The sequence below is a fragment of the Pinus tabuliformis genome, chromosome 4_2 (genome assembly GCF_031772625.1).
Source record: "Pinus tabuliformis cultivar Carrire ecotype Pingquan chromosome 4_2, CPIR1, whole genome shotgun sequence".
Lineage (NCBI taxonomy): Eukaryota > Viridiplantae > Streptophyta > Pinopsida > Pinales > Pinaceae > Pinus > Pinus tabuliformis.
The window spans coordinates 858592638-858609595 of record NC_142304.1 but is presented as its reverse complement, the minus strand read 5'-3'; positions in this window follow the sequence as shown (position 1 = coordinate 858609595).

The following is a 16958-nucleotide window of genomic DNA, read 5'->3' as shown; positions in this document are numbered from 1 at the left end:
GTCCTTGCTTGCTTGCTCTAGCTATCTCTCGCTTCCTTCTTCAAACACTTGAAACAAGTAAACAACAGTAAACAATAACCGTGATAATAGAACAATTGTAATTCAACCTACTTAACATGTCAAAAAACATTAAGCCATGAATATGTAAGATGACAAATCATGTAGGAAATCAATTGATAGCTGCATATATATATTGAATCAAGAAGAGATTACAACCATTGTCTTGACATTTCCATTCTCCTCTGACAAGACCAGGTTCCCACACACTTCTGGTAGCATCCCATGATGGCCTTAACAACAATAGTTTTAAGGCTCTTCCCTTTAGGATTCACTCCAAACCAAATCACACTTCTCCCTCACACAACTAGAGAGATACAACTATGAATAGCTTGTTGTTTACTCCAAACTTAATTAGCACTAGCACACCAACATTAACAATAGCTTGTGCTTGGGAAAAAGGGAAGTTTATATAGGATGAATGGATAGGAGATGGATCCTCTTCTCATGGGAAAAGGTCTTATCCCTTGAGGTAGTTCCATCATTATAGGGGAAAAGAGCCCAAATTGACATCCTCGACCCCATCTGGCCAAAACCATTTACCATACTTTTGTTACAAAGCTTCTAGAGTTGGAAGATTCGGCACTTAATTGTTTCCATAAGAGGACCGACATGACTAGAAAAAATATTAGTCACTCTGGTCGGTGCTAGGATAGTGCTAATCCTTGCATATCGGCACGAGGAAGACAAGGACCATTACCGTCGGTCTTGTAAACTGGCAAAACAGAAGTTTCAGGGGAAATGGTGCAAAGGGTAATTGATCTGCTCATGAAGAGGGACACAATGGGGTTTCTTCATGAAGGAAAAGCATGTAGGGTTCACTATAGAGGTCCTCCAGGATCAAGGAATGGGGAGTATAGGCACAATGACAAAATTCTGTGTAACAGATGCCCCCTAAAGTGTGAAGGTCGAACTAAAGTGAGGGATGAAATGCTTTATAAATCAGTGTGGGGAATCATAGTCTGTCGTCGGAAAACCTGTAAGAAAGTACAGATACATATATTGTAGCATTATGACACAAGTTTTGTCTTTGATGGCAACTCACTCAGATGACAGATCACAGTTCAACAAGTTAACAGCACAGAGTTCAGATCAGACTTCATAGAATGAAGAAAGAGAGGTATACATAGGTTCACCATTGGCCAAGCCGCGTATACACGCAGGTTCTATGTATAAAAATAGCGTATACATACACATGAACTTTCACAGAATGCAAGACGCGTATATCTTGGAAAACTAAGTTTTGGTACAAGGTATTTGGTCCATGGTATTTGCACAAGGTATCTGATCCAAGGTATTGACCCCAGGTATTGGGTCCAAGGTATTGTTCCTAAGTGGTCTTGGTCCATGGTATTGAGTAAGGTCTAAGACTATAAAAGGAAGGGAAGATCATTAGGCCAAGGCACTCAAGTATTCAATATCTGATGAAGAGCAAGATCTAGTATACAAGTTATTGGGTTATGGTGCATAGCTGGATCTGAAACGGGGATGAACCTTAGCACTTGATGAAGGATAAGATTTAATGATGGGTCAAGATCTTAAGGCTTGAAGTGAAGTATCTTTATGTGGTTTGATCATTTATCTGAATAACTGGCGCATGTTGTAGTCTGTAAATATGATGATTTGGGTATAACTGAAGTCTGGAATTGTTGTAATGTTTAAATCATCATTTACAGATCTATACGCAGGTTCAATTTAGAAAAGGTGTGTATACACGCTGGTTCTGCATATCAAAATAGCGTATACATCTTAAATTTGATTTTTAGATATGTACGCAGGTTCGCCTTGAGAAAAGAGCATATGCATGCAGGTTCGACACATGGAAGTAGCGTATACCTTATAAAATATGTTTTAGTTGCTTCTGTTTGCTGTTGCAGTGTTCTAGGTTCTGGCTTGGGTTCTGGTTACTGTATTCTGGTTACAGCATTCTGAAAGATCAGATTGAAGGGTTGTCAAAGTGATTGATTGATTCAGTTGTGGTTGGTGCAAAGGAGATTGGTTGATGCAGATATATTTGATGATTGAATGATGTTATTGATGGATCCAGTCTGAAAATTTATGAAACATGGTCCCTGGAAGAAAAGAGAAGGTTGTAGCCTTCTGTAGGCCAACACCTACATACTAGTAAACATATCAGCTAGTACAAGAGCTAGGGGGTTGTAGCTCCCTTCCAGGAGAAGCTGGAAAATGAGAGAAGGTTGTAGCCTTCTGCAGGTAGAAGCCTGTATACTGGTATGAGACTGCACCAGTACAAAAATTGTAAAAAGAAGTTTCTTATTATTAAAAAGAAGATAGAGACGATTGAAGCAGGTGGTTTTCACCCACATTGGGTTTCCACCTTATATCTTGTGTTCATGTGTGTGTTCTATTTTTACTACCCCTGGTTACTGTTTATATGGTTCTGATGCACTGATTAAAGATCAACATATGATGAATTAACTGAATCATAAGTTTGCTGGATATATGCTAGTTGCCTTAAACACAGTTGCGTATACACGTGAGTTCCATTAACTGAAGTAGCGTATATGAATCTGATTATGGAAATGAAAAATTATTGACTTGCTAACACTGATTCACCCCCCCTCTCAGTATTATTTCCAACAATTGGTATCAGAGCAGGTCCTTCAAAAGAAGCTTGATCGCTTGAAGGAAGATCCATCATCATGGGTAATCAAGAAATAGAGGGATCCATCAGAATGCCAATATTTAATGGAAGCAACTTCGTTTACTGGAAGGTAAGAACCACAACCTATCTTCAATCTCTTGGAACAGATGTCTGGGAAATCGTGGAAGGAGGATATACATTTCCATCAACAATTCCTACAGATGCAGCAGGTAAAAAGAAATATGAAACCAATGCCAAGGCTGTAAATACATTATTGGGAAGTTTGTCACAATCATAGTTTGTCAAAGTTATGCAGCTCAAATCCTCCAAAGAAATATGGGACAAAATCGTTCTAAGCTATGAAGGAGACTCTCAAGTAAAACATGCAAAACCGAAAACTGTCAGAATTCAATATGAAAGTCTCAAGATGCACAATGATAAAAGTATAGCTAGTTACTTCTTACATATAGATGAGATTGTTAATTGCATGAAGAATTCGGGTGAAGAGATAAAAGAAGTTACTTTAGTTGAAAATGTTTTAAGATCCTTGTCTGCTAAGTTTGAATCAAAAGTATCTTCTGTTAGGTTCCTATACCAATAGGTTTCATTTTTCATGATTGACAGTGGAAGTGCCAAATATGTTCATCTTTTCATAATGCAAAGGTTCCATATTTTGTAAAAATATTAGAGAGGATTAAAAAATGTAAAGAGGGTATGCCCTAAAAGAACAATCAAAGGGCAAAAAGAGTGAATTGGTAAAGAAAAAGTAATAAAAATGAACCCCAAAGAAAGACCAGGAAAGTGGCTAGCCAAAATGCCACTGCTAGCTTGATGGATGGCCCAACAGTTCAATCTCGACCATGCCATGTTTTAAATTTCTTGTTATAGACTAGAGAATGAATATATGTCCAAATAGTTCAAGCTTGGCAGATGAGTAGACAGGCAGAGAAGTGAAGGAGCCCAACTACTTAATCTGGGCCCTTGGAAGAAATAAGGGTAGATTTAGATAGGAGGGCAGCTAAAAGAAAAGAGAACAATCAGGGTTTGCAAGTCCAAGTGCACCCATTCAAGAGGAAGAAAAAATGTTAGGTGTACTAGGCTGAGTAAGTAGTTTGAGGTTGCAGAAGCAGAGTTTTTGATCTCCTTTTGTATGGTTAAACAAAACTTGTCTCATCAATGACAGAAGTGTCAAAGCAGTTATTTGATGGTAGAACTATGGAAGCATGTCTAACTCCCTTTCAACCCCCCCCCCCCCCAAAGCTTCTTACTAACACCCCCTTGAGGACCTTGGGATCTGCCCAACAAGTCCTACTTTCAGTCCATTTTTGTAAAACATCAAGTCAAGTTTTGACTTTCTTCAAATGGAAAGAAGCCACCTTTCTTGTGTAAATTCACTCCTCCACATTCCATTCACTTCTTATGTCTAAGGTTTCAGTTCATAACTTAGCCTCTCCCCTACTTTTTCACCTCACAAACTCATATTAACTCCTAACTCTATTATCTAGCTCCCTAGATCACTTCCTTACCCCTATTATACAAAAAATTATATAAAAACCCAAAAATATTAAATATTCCCACCCCATGGCACTATAGCCATATAATTCAGTCTTGGGAAATAATAGTCCATTTGGGACTATTATGAACCCTTCCGCGTCCTAAATACGTAATTAGTTTAACCTTTGGTTAAATTAACAACCATAATAACCCCTTCCTAAACCATAGTTCATTAACCCCTCTGCGCTCATATACATTTTCAGGTTTTTGTTTAAATGTTTAAACTAAACACTAAACTCTACCCCCGACGCATACCCATAAAACCCATATTACCCAAAGTCTAAACCTTGGTGCATATATTATAACGATTAAATATTCGGGTGGGTCCTGTACGTTAACATCCCGCTAGCTCTCAGTTCTGTCCACCGTCGGATCGGGCCCTTCCCATCCGACGGCTCTCGTTGATATTGGAGCCGCCCCGACATACGAGGGTTAGCTCCCAATGGAGGGCGGTTTTGCCGCCGTACGCGGGGACGTGTGGCCCATTCTGATTGCATCGGGCCCATGCTGACACTTACCACCCCTGTACCAAAAGCGGTCCGATAAAATCGTTTACTGCCTTCTGTCTTGGCACCACGTCCCCGTGACGTCACCTCCGCATCAACTCGCCGTTGCTCCATGTCGCTGCCACCTCATCTGCGTGCGTCCCTACCTTTCCACCATGTCCTGTGCCACGTCGTCGCCCTAGTCAACTGCCATGTCACCTTGCCGTACCCAGGACCCGCCGATGACGTCATGCTGATGTCATCACAGAAAAGCGCCAAAAGCGCCAAAATGCCGCAAAAACCCAAATTTGCGTTAAAACTCGCGAAAGTGTCATTTTTGTTTGTTTTTTATAAACGGTGCAAGTTCTTGCATGAAACTTACGTCCAGTTCGCATTCGACGTTCCCATCAGCCACCCAGGCGTACTCGACCTGCAACCCGACCTCTTCGGCCTCCGCCTGCAACTCTTCACCACAGCAATCTCTCGAAAGAACAGGTATTTACCCGAAAAATGCCCGTAACCCTGTTTTTCATAATTTCTCTGCAAAATTTGCCAATACACCTAAAAATTCACCTGGAAGACGTTGGCACCCGCGAGCTTCTCCTCTCTACCCCACTGTATAACCTGATTTGCGACCAAAACTCGGCAACTCTGTTATCCCCTGCAAAATTTCCATTAAACTCGAAATTCAGCTCCACTTCTCCCTCAAAACCACTGAAGACTGTCTGCAAAAGCCCTTTTTTCTCCCTTTCAGGTGAACTTAGTGCAGAGCCCTGCACAGTCTTCATTCCATTGAGTTTTACTCATCAATAACATCTCTGCACAGAACTTAAAAATGTGAGTTCCTTGCCCAGAAAACGATTATCAGAACTCTTTTCCTTGCTGAAATACAGGCCTAATCCAACTGTAATCAGAGTCAAAACATGGAGGCCCTAGTTGCCCTCAATATTTCACCACTAAATGCACCCCATAGACAGTTAGAATGGATTCGACTAGCAGATAGAGACTATCAAATTGCTGATATGGAAGGAGACAAGCCTCACCTTCAGGCTTTCTGTGAGATAAGGAATAAATTCAGAAACAAAGATGACCCATTGGGAATATGGGAGTCCAACATGCCCATGTACTACTTTCCCTCAGTAAATGTCTTTCCTGACCTCATCCATCAATGTTGTTCCAATTATGAGCCTTCTCAAATGGCAGTGATGGACCCTGCTGGAAAATTCCTCTTTTACATTACTCCTCAGTCTATCAATGAGATGTTGTAATTCAAACCAACTCAGCCTTTGGTCCCCCTTTCCATGAAGAATCTCCTGGATCAAGCCTCAAAGTTGCCCTCTGCAGAGATTGACCGAATTGCTAAGTTGTTTATGCCACCAGACCATTACTCCAGATTCACAATCCTCTATCTCCATGTTGCGTTTACTAAGGAGGGAAAAATGCTTATAGATATGATCTCCTACATCCTGGGATTCAGAACAAGTGAAATTGTGGACAGCACTATCTTTGCCTTGATGTCTATCTTCACTCCAAGACAGCCCCCTGTTGTCTAGTATGATTATGCCACCTTCATAGCTGATAAGATTCATGAGAAATTCATGAACCTAGAAAAGGAAAGGGTATTCAAATACACCTCGTATATCTATCATTTGCTGCTATATTATCAGTCTGAAAGTTTCCCAGTCTTCCTCAAAAAATTGGATGCTAGGGGGGAAAGGAGGTCAGTCATATTTTGGTCATCATTATTCCATCATGTTAGTGACTCCCCATACACATATTGTGAGTTCATTGACCTTTTTGTCTATCCAGCTACCTGCTTATTATCATCAGATCCTCCTCCCAGACTCATTGATGAGATGCAAAAGATTCTACAGCTTTCCAAAAGCTACAGCATTGGTGACTGGTATTTTTACCAAAACCACACAGTAATCAGGGTTTATGGGTGTGAATTAGCCCCCTACCAACTGCCAAAATATGTCCCTATGAGACTCTTTGCCTTAATACTTTCAGCAATTTGGTAATGCAGATATGGTTCATTTCCATGGCAAAAGCAAAAAGGCACAGCTAAAAATCAGACATCAATTGGGCCCCTTTATTTTCAATAAGAGAGAAGAAGCATGGAAGGATGCTGACCAAATGCTAGGAGAGAAGCTTAAGCTCAAACTAAGTTTCATTTGGTCACCATATGATCCCAATCACTTTATAAGCCTTAGAAGAATCAAATATAGGCTTGCAGGTTATGTACATTGCAATATCCCTCAAATTGAACAATATGCCAATCAACAAGAATGGGTGGAGGGCACACTAGTGGAAGAGCTAACTGAAGAAGAGATAACAGAAAAAGCAATAAAGAACCTGGAAAAATCAGTTGACTTGGAATCTTTTGGACAGGTCTTTTTTACAGCTCCTTGGCACCTTGGAGAAGGCACCTCATCTGCCACGGCCCCCCAGCAACCAGCTCAAGAAAGTGCCCCACTACCAGGGACATCTAAGGGAAAATAGGTGTAGCATTCAGAAGAACAAGTGCACAATTTGGGACAGCAAGAAACAATAGTAGACTGGCTGGTTTCTACAGATGAATAGGGTCAAGGGAAAGACCCTTTAACTCAAGAAAAAGTGACTGAAATTCCTGTGTTGCAGACTCCTGCCAATGAAGAAAGAGAAAAGAAGAGGGATAGACAGGAAGAGACCCCTCCAGGGACATCCACAGAGCAGCAAGGAGAAAAAAGACAGAGATTGAATCCTTTTTCGGAGGAAGAAATGCCAGAGGGGCCCACTGAACAGCAAGTTCCCCCAAGCATGGAGACATCGGCCAGCTCCTTTCAGCAGGAGCAAGAGAGACAACAGGGGGTGGAAGTAACATCCACCAGGCAACAGAGCCGACAGGGCTCTGACATTAAAAAAGCATTCACTGATATCAAAGCTAGGAATGAGCCAGTAAGATTACAACTGTACAACCAGCTAATAAGGATGGCCCCCACCAATCAGCAAAGGCTAATGGCAGCCTATGACATCCAGGAAGGGAAAATGACCCTCGGTCACTTCAGACCTACAACTCAGCAACCCCAATTAGCTGCTGACTATATTAGAACCAATCTGGAAGTGTTCGCCAAAGATATCCATCCGATGGACCAGATTGAATTGCACAAGCAAACCCGGGAGATGGTATATTCTACTTTAGCAGATAAAACATTGTTAGCCCATAGATTGCAAAACTCTTTGCACAATACTGCTGCCCAACTAGAGTTGGAGAAAGCTTCATCACAGGCCAAGGACAATAGAATCAAATCCTTGGAAGAAATCATTATAGAGCTGGGACATGATCCCACTAATCCCAAGGGCATACAAGCTTTGATCAAAAAGAAGGACGAAGATATAGCCGCCCTTAGGAGACAAATCAAGCTATCACCCACATTGCATCCTCAAACTACAGAGGTGGCACAACAAAAGGAAGAGCAGGATGTGGTAGCTTTGCTTATGACCTTACATAAAAGGTTGGTAGAGACAGAGAGTGCCTTGGAGGCATCATTACAGGGAAGACAGGGAGAGTTGGCCTCTCAGCCAATTCAAACAGCTCAGATTCTTACAGCTGCTCCTCCTACGGCCCCCACAACAGTCCCTCTCACTACCCCAGCATCAGAAGCAGGTACCTCAAGCTCAGCACCAATTTCAGCAACTACTACAGCACCTGCAGAGCAAGGCACCAGCTTGAGAATGGACAATATGATGAAAGAAATAGAAGCCCTGGAATTGCAAATGGCGGAATTGAAAGAAACCAAGGAAAAGCTGGCTAGAATTGAGGAAAAATATGACAAGTCAAAGCAGGATGTAGCTGAGAAGACAAGGGAAGTGAAAGCCCTGGAAAAAAGAATAAAGGAGCTGGAGAAAGAGCTTACTTTTGATAAAACTCTAGCAGATATCAAGAAAATTTTGTGGGCCAAGATTGGCCAATCCATTACAGACCAATGGCAATCCATTGAAACCATTCATGAGCAAATGGATTTGATAAGCTTGGCTCAGTTTGAAAACCAAAAAGCTAGAGCATCTTTAGGAAATATGCCCAAGCAAGCTAATAGAATTATCCAATTCCTGAATACTCGCACCTAAGGGCAGTTGGCAGCAATAGGAATCAGAAACAGGACTCAAACTATCTTGCTAACAAAAAGGGTGTTAACCCTTAGGAATTTTGTGCAGACATTGGAAAAAAAATGCCAATAGATGCAAGCAGAGGTGGATGAGTTCAGAATAAAGATCGCAACATTACAGAGCAGAGGGCTACCTTGCCTAGTAACCAGTGCTGGAAGACTGTTGTCACATGAGCATTATGACAACAGGGTGAACAATTATGCTTCCAATCAAATCACAGCTTCCTCAAGCACATCAGAAGAAACAGGGCCTCCATCTGGACAAAGTGTCTTTGATAAATTAGAAAATCTATTCTGCATTGCACATGAGATAAATCATCTCTTTGAGACCCCGCCAAACTTTAATAGGTACACTGAAGCTGATGAGACGCTGATCAAAATACAAAGGCATCAGCTACCTACAGAGGATTGGTGGAGAGGAATGATGGAGACATTGCTCAGGTGATTTTGGTTATTAATTATTTTTTGTAAACAACAGTTCAACATATACAGATGGCATGCTCCACCTGTCAAAAGGGAAGAAAAGGCAGTGCAAGGCAGAAACAGAATGACCACTACAGCTCAATAAATGCAAAGAAGCCGAGCACCCATGATGAAGACAAAGACAAAGTCAGCAACGTACCAGCATCAGGACAGCACACGCAGAATAAATGCGCAGCAGGCAGCCGACTCATTCAGCCCAGAAAGTCAAAATTTTCTGACAAAATGGACAGCTAGCAAGCCAATATTAACTGCAACATTTAATTCTTCATTTACTCCCTTGGAAGAGTTGGTGATGTAATTTATTGCATGAAAACTCATCATCTAGATATTTTGTATCTTATTTTTGTATATATACCTCCCCATAGAATGTATTTGGGGTTGGTTGGTGATTCTCTCTAAGAGCTACGCTGTAAATTTTTAGACTTTTAATACAAATTACTGGTGAAGTTGATGCTCTCTGCACTGTCTGGATGTGAAAGTAATGAACCGCTCTGCTACAGAATTCTTGTGTCGTTTAATGGAACAATAAGTTATTCTAAACCATGTTTTGTCTTTCTGTGTTTGCAAATTTCACATATGTTACATGATCTTAGTAACAGAGAAGGAGAATAGCTCAAGACTTGTTTTAATACACCCTGTTGGTAAGGTAAATCCCCTCTGCGGACAGAGGCGATCCCACTAGCCTATCACAGAACTAGCCACAGACACACCACGCTGCTACGCAAGTTCCTAGTTATGCATCAAAGGTGAATCAAGAAGACTAACTTGGAGTCCAACGCTATGATTGAAGCAGAGTTGATATCCTCGATCCCTTGCTCCAACGAATGCCTGCACATGCAAAGGAAGAGACGGATACCAACATAAAAACTACCAAGGCACAACTATATTTCAGTCAGAAAGGAAATAAATCAACATATCACCATGACAGATAATGAGATTGGAACTATAATAGCAGTCACTCATCAATTAATAAACAGGAAAAGTTACAACCATTGTTCTGACGTCGACCCTTCTCCTGGCTGGGTGAGTAACTATATGTGTCTTGACATGCATCTCCTCTCTGGCAGCATAACCTCTCTAGGACTCATTAGCATTCTCTCCATGACCAATAATCATCACTACTGTCTCTCAATCACCAAATCACTAGCATAACACTAACACCAACACTCTCGCACTTGCCCTAGCTTGTCCAATGCATAATGACAAGCTTATATAGATGGAGAAGGGAGGAGGATGCGATGAACCGGGACACCTTTCGCGGATTTAGAAAAAGCCATAAAGATGGATAAAGCTCGACAAAAGACTGATTTTCTCTCCTCAGAAAAGCTCCATGTAATGAAGGAAACAACAGTCGGACGTGCATTAAGGCAAAAAGCATGACTAAATTTGGTTGGCGCGACCGTTGCTCTGAGACAGAGCGCCAATGGTCGCGCCCCCTTTTGAGGATCTCTATCATTGGCGCGGGTAGGATACTGTGGACTTGCGCCAATGGAAAAAGAGCACTTTTTAGGGATGATCTACAGAAGGTGTCTTCAGGGAACATGGAGTACATACTCAGGGGAACATAATGCAAGTGTTTTTAGCCCTTGTCACTTCTTATAACTCCCGGAATGAGTCCTCTAAGGTACGACAAGAGGAGTAACAGGGATGGTGACAAATTACTGTGTAACAGATGCCCCCTAAAGCATGAAGTCCGAGAGGTGGAGAGGGGTGAAATGCTTTACAAGAACACACACAGAAGAGCACACAAGAGCACATATAGTTACTGCCGCCGAGGAGCTGTATTAAGAGACATGACTGATAGTTCAATTACAAGATGTACGTGGTATGGTCGCAGCCATCCATAAGAGAGTACATAAATAATCTGGATCCATAGTATGGACGCAGCCATCTGGTTAGGATCAATGAACTGACTCAGGTATGGTCGCAGCCATCCAGTGAATGAGTCAAGTACCAAGAATCACGCCTGGATTACAACAGACACAATCCAGGGTCTTGCGCTCCATCTCGACCCGAACAAGAGTACAAGTCCAAGCATGTGAATATATGAGCTGAAGTCGAACATGAATGATCGCCTGATTACCAGTCAATGATGGAAACTGTTAACAGACGCGAGAGGTACCACCAATAATGACAATGGCCCTCAAGGTACTATAGGTACAATCTACGGCGTGTGAATCAATGAGCTGAAGTCGAACACCCGTAGAATCATTCGATCGGAGACCAATGATGAAAACCTCACGTCGAACACGAAGAACCTGCCATTGAGGCATGCAGGCTCCAAGGCACCGGAAGGGAGTCTCTAGGTCAACTTTCTGGATAATGAGCTGAAGTCGACAGGGAGTGACCTTGATCGAAGGTGGGCCATAATGTTTCCCACATCATCGACACAAGACAGAGAGACAATGTCGTGAATCAAGATTGTGCAAACTATCAGAGGGAGGTTGTTTATTTGCAGAGGTCAACTTCTCTTGAACATATCGGCGGCACATTAACGAAATTGGCAGTATTCGACATCAATGTATCAAAGGTCATTATGACAAGGCAATGAGTGAATGAGAGGTCAAATAGGGTACCCAAATCCATGGAAGCAAGTGAAAGATATGAGATGAAATATCCCCACCCTGGACACGAAAGAAAAAAGTGCCATGTTCAAGAGCGACATACTACCGTTACGGTAATAATTATGGTTCAAAGAATTTTATTTTCCCCCACCATTTCTGGCGAGTACCCCAGTTATTTTTAACAAGCTTGATGGGGATAGCATATGCTTGTGTTGTGACAAAATCCGATGTCATTAAGTTTTAAAGAGTCTGACAAAGGAAGAACTCGACGTCTTTTCACGTTTAGAGAGTTTGAAAAGACAACAGAAAAGGAAAACTCCAGGGATGCCCTTTTTCGTAAAGTTGTGTCTCTCGGGCCCGAAAAAGAATAAAATAATACCCGAAAGAACCGCCCGATCATTACGATCGAGGAGTACTTTTCATAATTAGTGATTTCGACCTGAAAAAGTAAAAAAGCGGTCAAAACCACGTCGTTTCGTAACCATTAACGAGTTTGAAACGACAAAAACCCGGTAATCTTTTTATGTTTTAACGGTCGACAAAAAGAACTTAAAATGACCGCCCCTTATTAACATTTAACGAGTCAAGAGGAGCGACTCGGCAATCTTTTTCTCTTTAAATGGTCAGAAAAGAGTTGAAAGCGGACCTCCATTTTTATTTTCTTTAACGAGTCAAAAAGCAAAAATACTCAGCAATCTTTTCATATTTTACGAGTCAGAAAAGAGCGTAAAGGCGACTCGTCCTGAAGGAACGAGTGGTATAAAGGATAGCAACTGGTTCCGGTAATGGTGGAACTTACTCGAAACATGTAAAGGTTAAGAGGCTAGCTAATAAAACCACTCATCGCTGCGGTTCCTCAGGAAAGGAAAAACAACCAAGTGAAAGCATATGATCGGCCAAAGAGATGGTGGCGATGGAATGAAACAACCAAGGCTCATCTAGCAGAATTTAGTAGATAAAAGGCAATCACGGGATGTAAATCAGGTATGGGTTCATTTTTACACAAGCTTGAACCATAGAGAACTTTGCTTGGATTCGGTTTCATGTTTACACAAGCTTGAAACGAAAAAACTATGCTTGTTATAAATTTGCATGCCCCCAACATGATAATGCAAATCGAGGTACATGCCCCCCAAGCTTCATGGCATTCACGGAGTGGATGGAATGAAGGTTCACTCTCGAGATTTGTGAAAGACTCGACTTGTATTTCACGAGATCTTAATCAAAAGACTCGATTTGGAAAGGGAGTTGTTTCATTTTTTTAATGAGGTTGACACAGTAAAAGAACTATCCTCATAACCCTTGTTTCATTTTTTAATGAGCTTGACATGAGACAAGGAACTATGCTCCGGACTCCTTGTTTCATTTTTTAGCGAGCTTGACACAAGACAAGGAACTGTGCTCCATCCGGACTTCATCATAACGAACAGGAAGTCGGGGCTTCCAAGAGTGCCTCTCCCGGTGGGAGGTCAACATCTCGGAAGTCAGGACCCAATGCCCCCAGGACACTATGCACGACGGCGGCATCGCTGGTTACAGGCATGGGATAGGTGGCCACGTAGTTGACCTGCGGTGGGGCAGATGCAACTGGTGGATGACAACCAGGAGGGGATGACGACTGCGCAGGAGGGACCCATGGACGAACGAACGATAATTGATCGATAGTCACAATTCTTCCATCGTGTGGAAAGCAAACCACACGGAAAAGTGAAGAGACAAGGGCCCCCATGGCATAAACATAGTCACGGCCAAGGAGAAGATTGAAGTCTAAAGCACCTTGGGTAACCCATACGTCTAGATAGACGGTCTTGCCTCCCAAAGTAATAGGGAACTTTGGAAGGAGCCCTAATGGTTGGCTAGTTCTTCCGTTAAAAGCAGTCAGATTCGATGCTACGGGCACAAGCTGTGGGGAACCCAAAGCTTGCCAAATAGTGGCAGACAGAAGACTAACAGATGCGCCCTCATCCAAGACAGTGCCAGGTATTGCCTTGTCATAGGCGTGTACCGTGACCCAAAAAGGCACATGAGATGGGAGGCGGAAGGTAGTCAAACGTCTCCAGTCGAAGGAAGCGACTGAACTACTTGGTGGGGGAATCATATGATTGCCCCCCTGCTCGGGAGAGAGTGCAGTAGGACTCTCAGATGTAGGGGTATTTCCAGATGTAGGAGAATCTGAGGAGACGAGAAGAACATGAGAATGATGCTCTTCCGAAATAGAGTGGTCGGCGGGTGGTGAACTCGAGTCGACACTCTTTCCGACCAATGGTTGGTCTGGAACAGGCTTGGCAGAGCCAGATTCAGGAAGAGGAGGCTGGACAAGAGAGGAATCTTGGTTGATTTCTTTGTCAGCAGGGGAACGTTCTGCAGTTGCAGAAAGACGTTGATAACCAGTAGGAAGTTGGGTTGAGGGAACTGTAAGACTTTCCAATACAATAGAGGCTCTATCCATGAATGGACAAAGGTGAAGGGGATGATTGCCTTCACAAAGTTTACAAGGGATTCGAATCTTCTCCTTTCCCTTACTGTTTCCAGGTGGTAAGGTAACATCGCCATGATCTACAGAGGACGATTCAGGGCGGTCCGGATCATGAGACCATACTTCTAAAACCCTGGGAATGCCAGGACAATCGCGGAGAAGGTGGTCTTCCTTGCACAACTTACAAGGAAATTTGACCTTCCGCGGAGGAGCACAAGGTGGCTCGACTGGGGTTATACCTTTATCCTCTGGTTTAGGGGTCTTCTTCTTCTTTGTCTTCTTCTTCTTTTTCTTCTTAGCCACCTGGTTACTTGAATCCAGAGGTTCACCAGGCGAAGTAGAAGATGAGGACGCAGCAGTAGGCGAAGAAGGGGAAGGGTCCACCTTGGAATCAGCAAGACGTTGTTCGGGTGGAAGAGGTGGTGGTGGACCCGAACTGAACAGAGGAGCACTAGAGGGTATCTCAGGCTCCTTCCCGGTAGATGGCGGGTAATCTTTTGTTCGAGTACTGATATTGATGGGTATCGTTCCAGCCATAAACACTTGAGAACCAAAGGAAGAGAGAGGCTGAGATGGGTCAACCACCATTTGAGTTTTTTGAGTTTGCTGTGAGGGAAAGGGTTCTTTAAGCACTGCAGGAGTCCCGGGAGTGCCTTTCAACAAATGACTAACTTCGGACCGCCTGGGGCAGTCCTTTGTATAGTGATCCTCATCACAGATAAGACAAGGATACTTGGGTTTGCGTTTGGCACCATCCTCGGGCGGAGGGTTAGGGCCTTCCTGCTTGGGTTGATCTGGCTTATTCTTCGGTTTCCCTTTCTTCTTTGCTTTCGAGGCTTTGTTTGCCGTGGTGGTTTGGACGGCATTGACCTCGGAAGTAACATTCGAAGTGGGTATTACCTAGGAGGTGGGTGCATTCGGAGCAGAAGTTATCACACTCGAGACCATCGAGTTTGAAAACAACCATACGGGTAAACCGATGGTTAACCCAGGTAAAGACAATGTTGCGATATACTGAACACCGACATTTCCAATAGAAGGAAATGGACGAGGGTTCCCATCAGGAGGAACACCTTGGCCGGTGGGCGCCGGGAAGGCTGCCATTGAACGAGGAATAATCCTATCTAATTGGGTAGATGTTATCGTGGCCAATAAATTTTAAGACACTGAACTTAACCTTTTCATTTTTTAAGAGTCGAGAAAAGGATAAAAGATGACTCTAGTCTCCTTCGAATATTTAATGAGCACGAAGTGACAAGACGCTCACAGGCACCTTTTCGTTTAGGGAGTCCGAAAAGGATCAAAAGTGACTGCTCTGGAATTCTAGGTAGAGGGTGTGCCAAACTTTTCGCAAAACCACAGAATACTTTTTAGGGTACGGGTGGTCGATCTTCGTGAATGCTGTGTTCACTGCAATGCGAATCGTAGGGCGGCTGACACAGCTTCCTATGGATAAAGGCTTTATTCCTATAGGGGTCTCCCAATATATACTCGACGGTACGTGGGAGCACAGTCCGTATTGGCAGCTACCGTTTCACTGTGGAGGAATCACCCAACCACTCGACGATAAACTACCAGGTTTAACGACGCCGGAACACGTCTCTAACCTAGACCTCTAGAGTGTTTGTGTTATGTTCAAATGCGTTGTTATGTTCATTGAGTTCATTTTAAAGTTTATCTTTGATTATGTTTCAGTTTTTTTGGTCCTACCGTATGTGATATCTCGAAAACTTCTTACATGCACACTATATGCCGAAATTAAATCATTTGATTCGATGAATTCTATCTACAGGAGGGTTGAGATCTTGTTCACAAACGAAATGATCACTTCAACAAAGAACAAAGATCCTAATGCAACTAAGAACAAGAAACAAAATTTTGTCTTTTTCTTTTTAATAGCAACAAATAACAATAAATACTAACTACTATAATGCAAGAGATTTTTTGTTTTTCTTTCCTTTAAGATGGCACGATGCATGTAAACAAATTCTAAGAGATATGCACAATCCAAATTCAGTCAATGAAATAGAACCAATTCTAAAACACAAAATGAACCATGCAAGCAAGGAAAAACACAAAAGACTTTCACTGAACCATGTAATCTAAGTTCGAATGAAGTCAAGTGAAATACAAAGAGGCTAGAAGTGAATTACTCAGAGTATAGAAGATCAAGCTTTAACAAATCACTGGATAGGTGCATAACACAACCAACAAGCTGACTGGATAATCAAGAGATCAAAACTTCCCACAGAAGGCTAGACATGCAAAGTCACTAGATATCCTAGGGCTGAGACGAAAATCAATAGAAATAAGCAAACAGCTGAAGGATGAAGGCTAAGGCCAGTCAAGCAGGGGTTCAACACACTTCCAGAGGCTGTAAGAGATATAAAAAGAGACTGAAAGAGCTTTCCACCCACACACAGGCAAAATTTACAGGGCTGGCGCGACTGTCAGCCTGCAACTTGCGCTACCACAGGATTGGCGCGAGTTGCCTTTGAGCAACATGCGCCAACTGGCGCGACTGTCAGAGAAATAACCGCGCCAATTAAGCTGGCCGGCTAGAAAAATAAATAATACGACCTCAGGTCG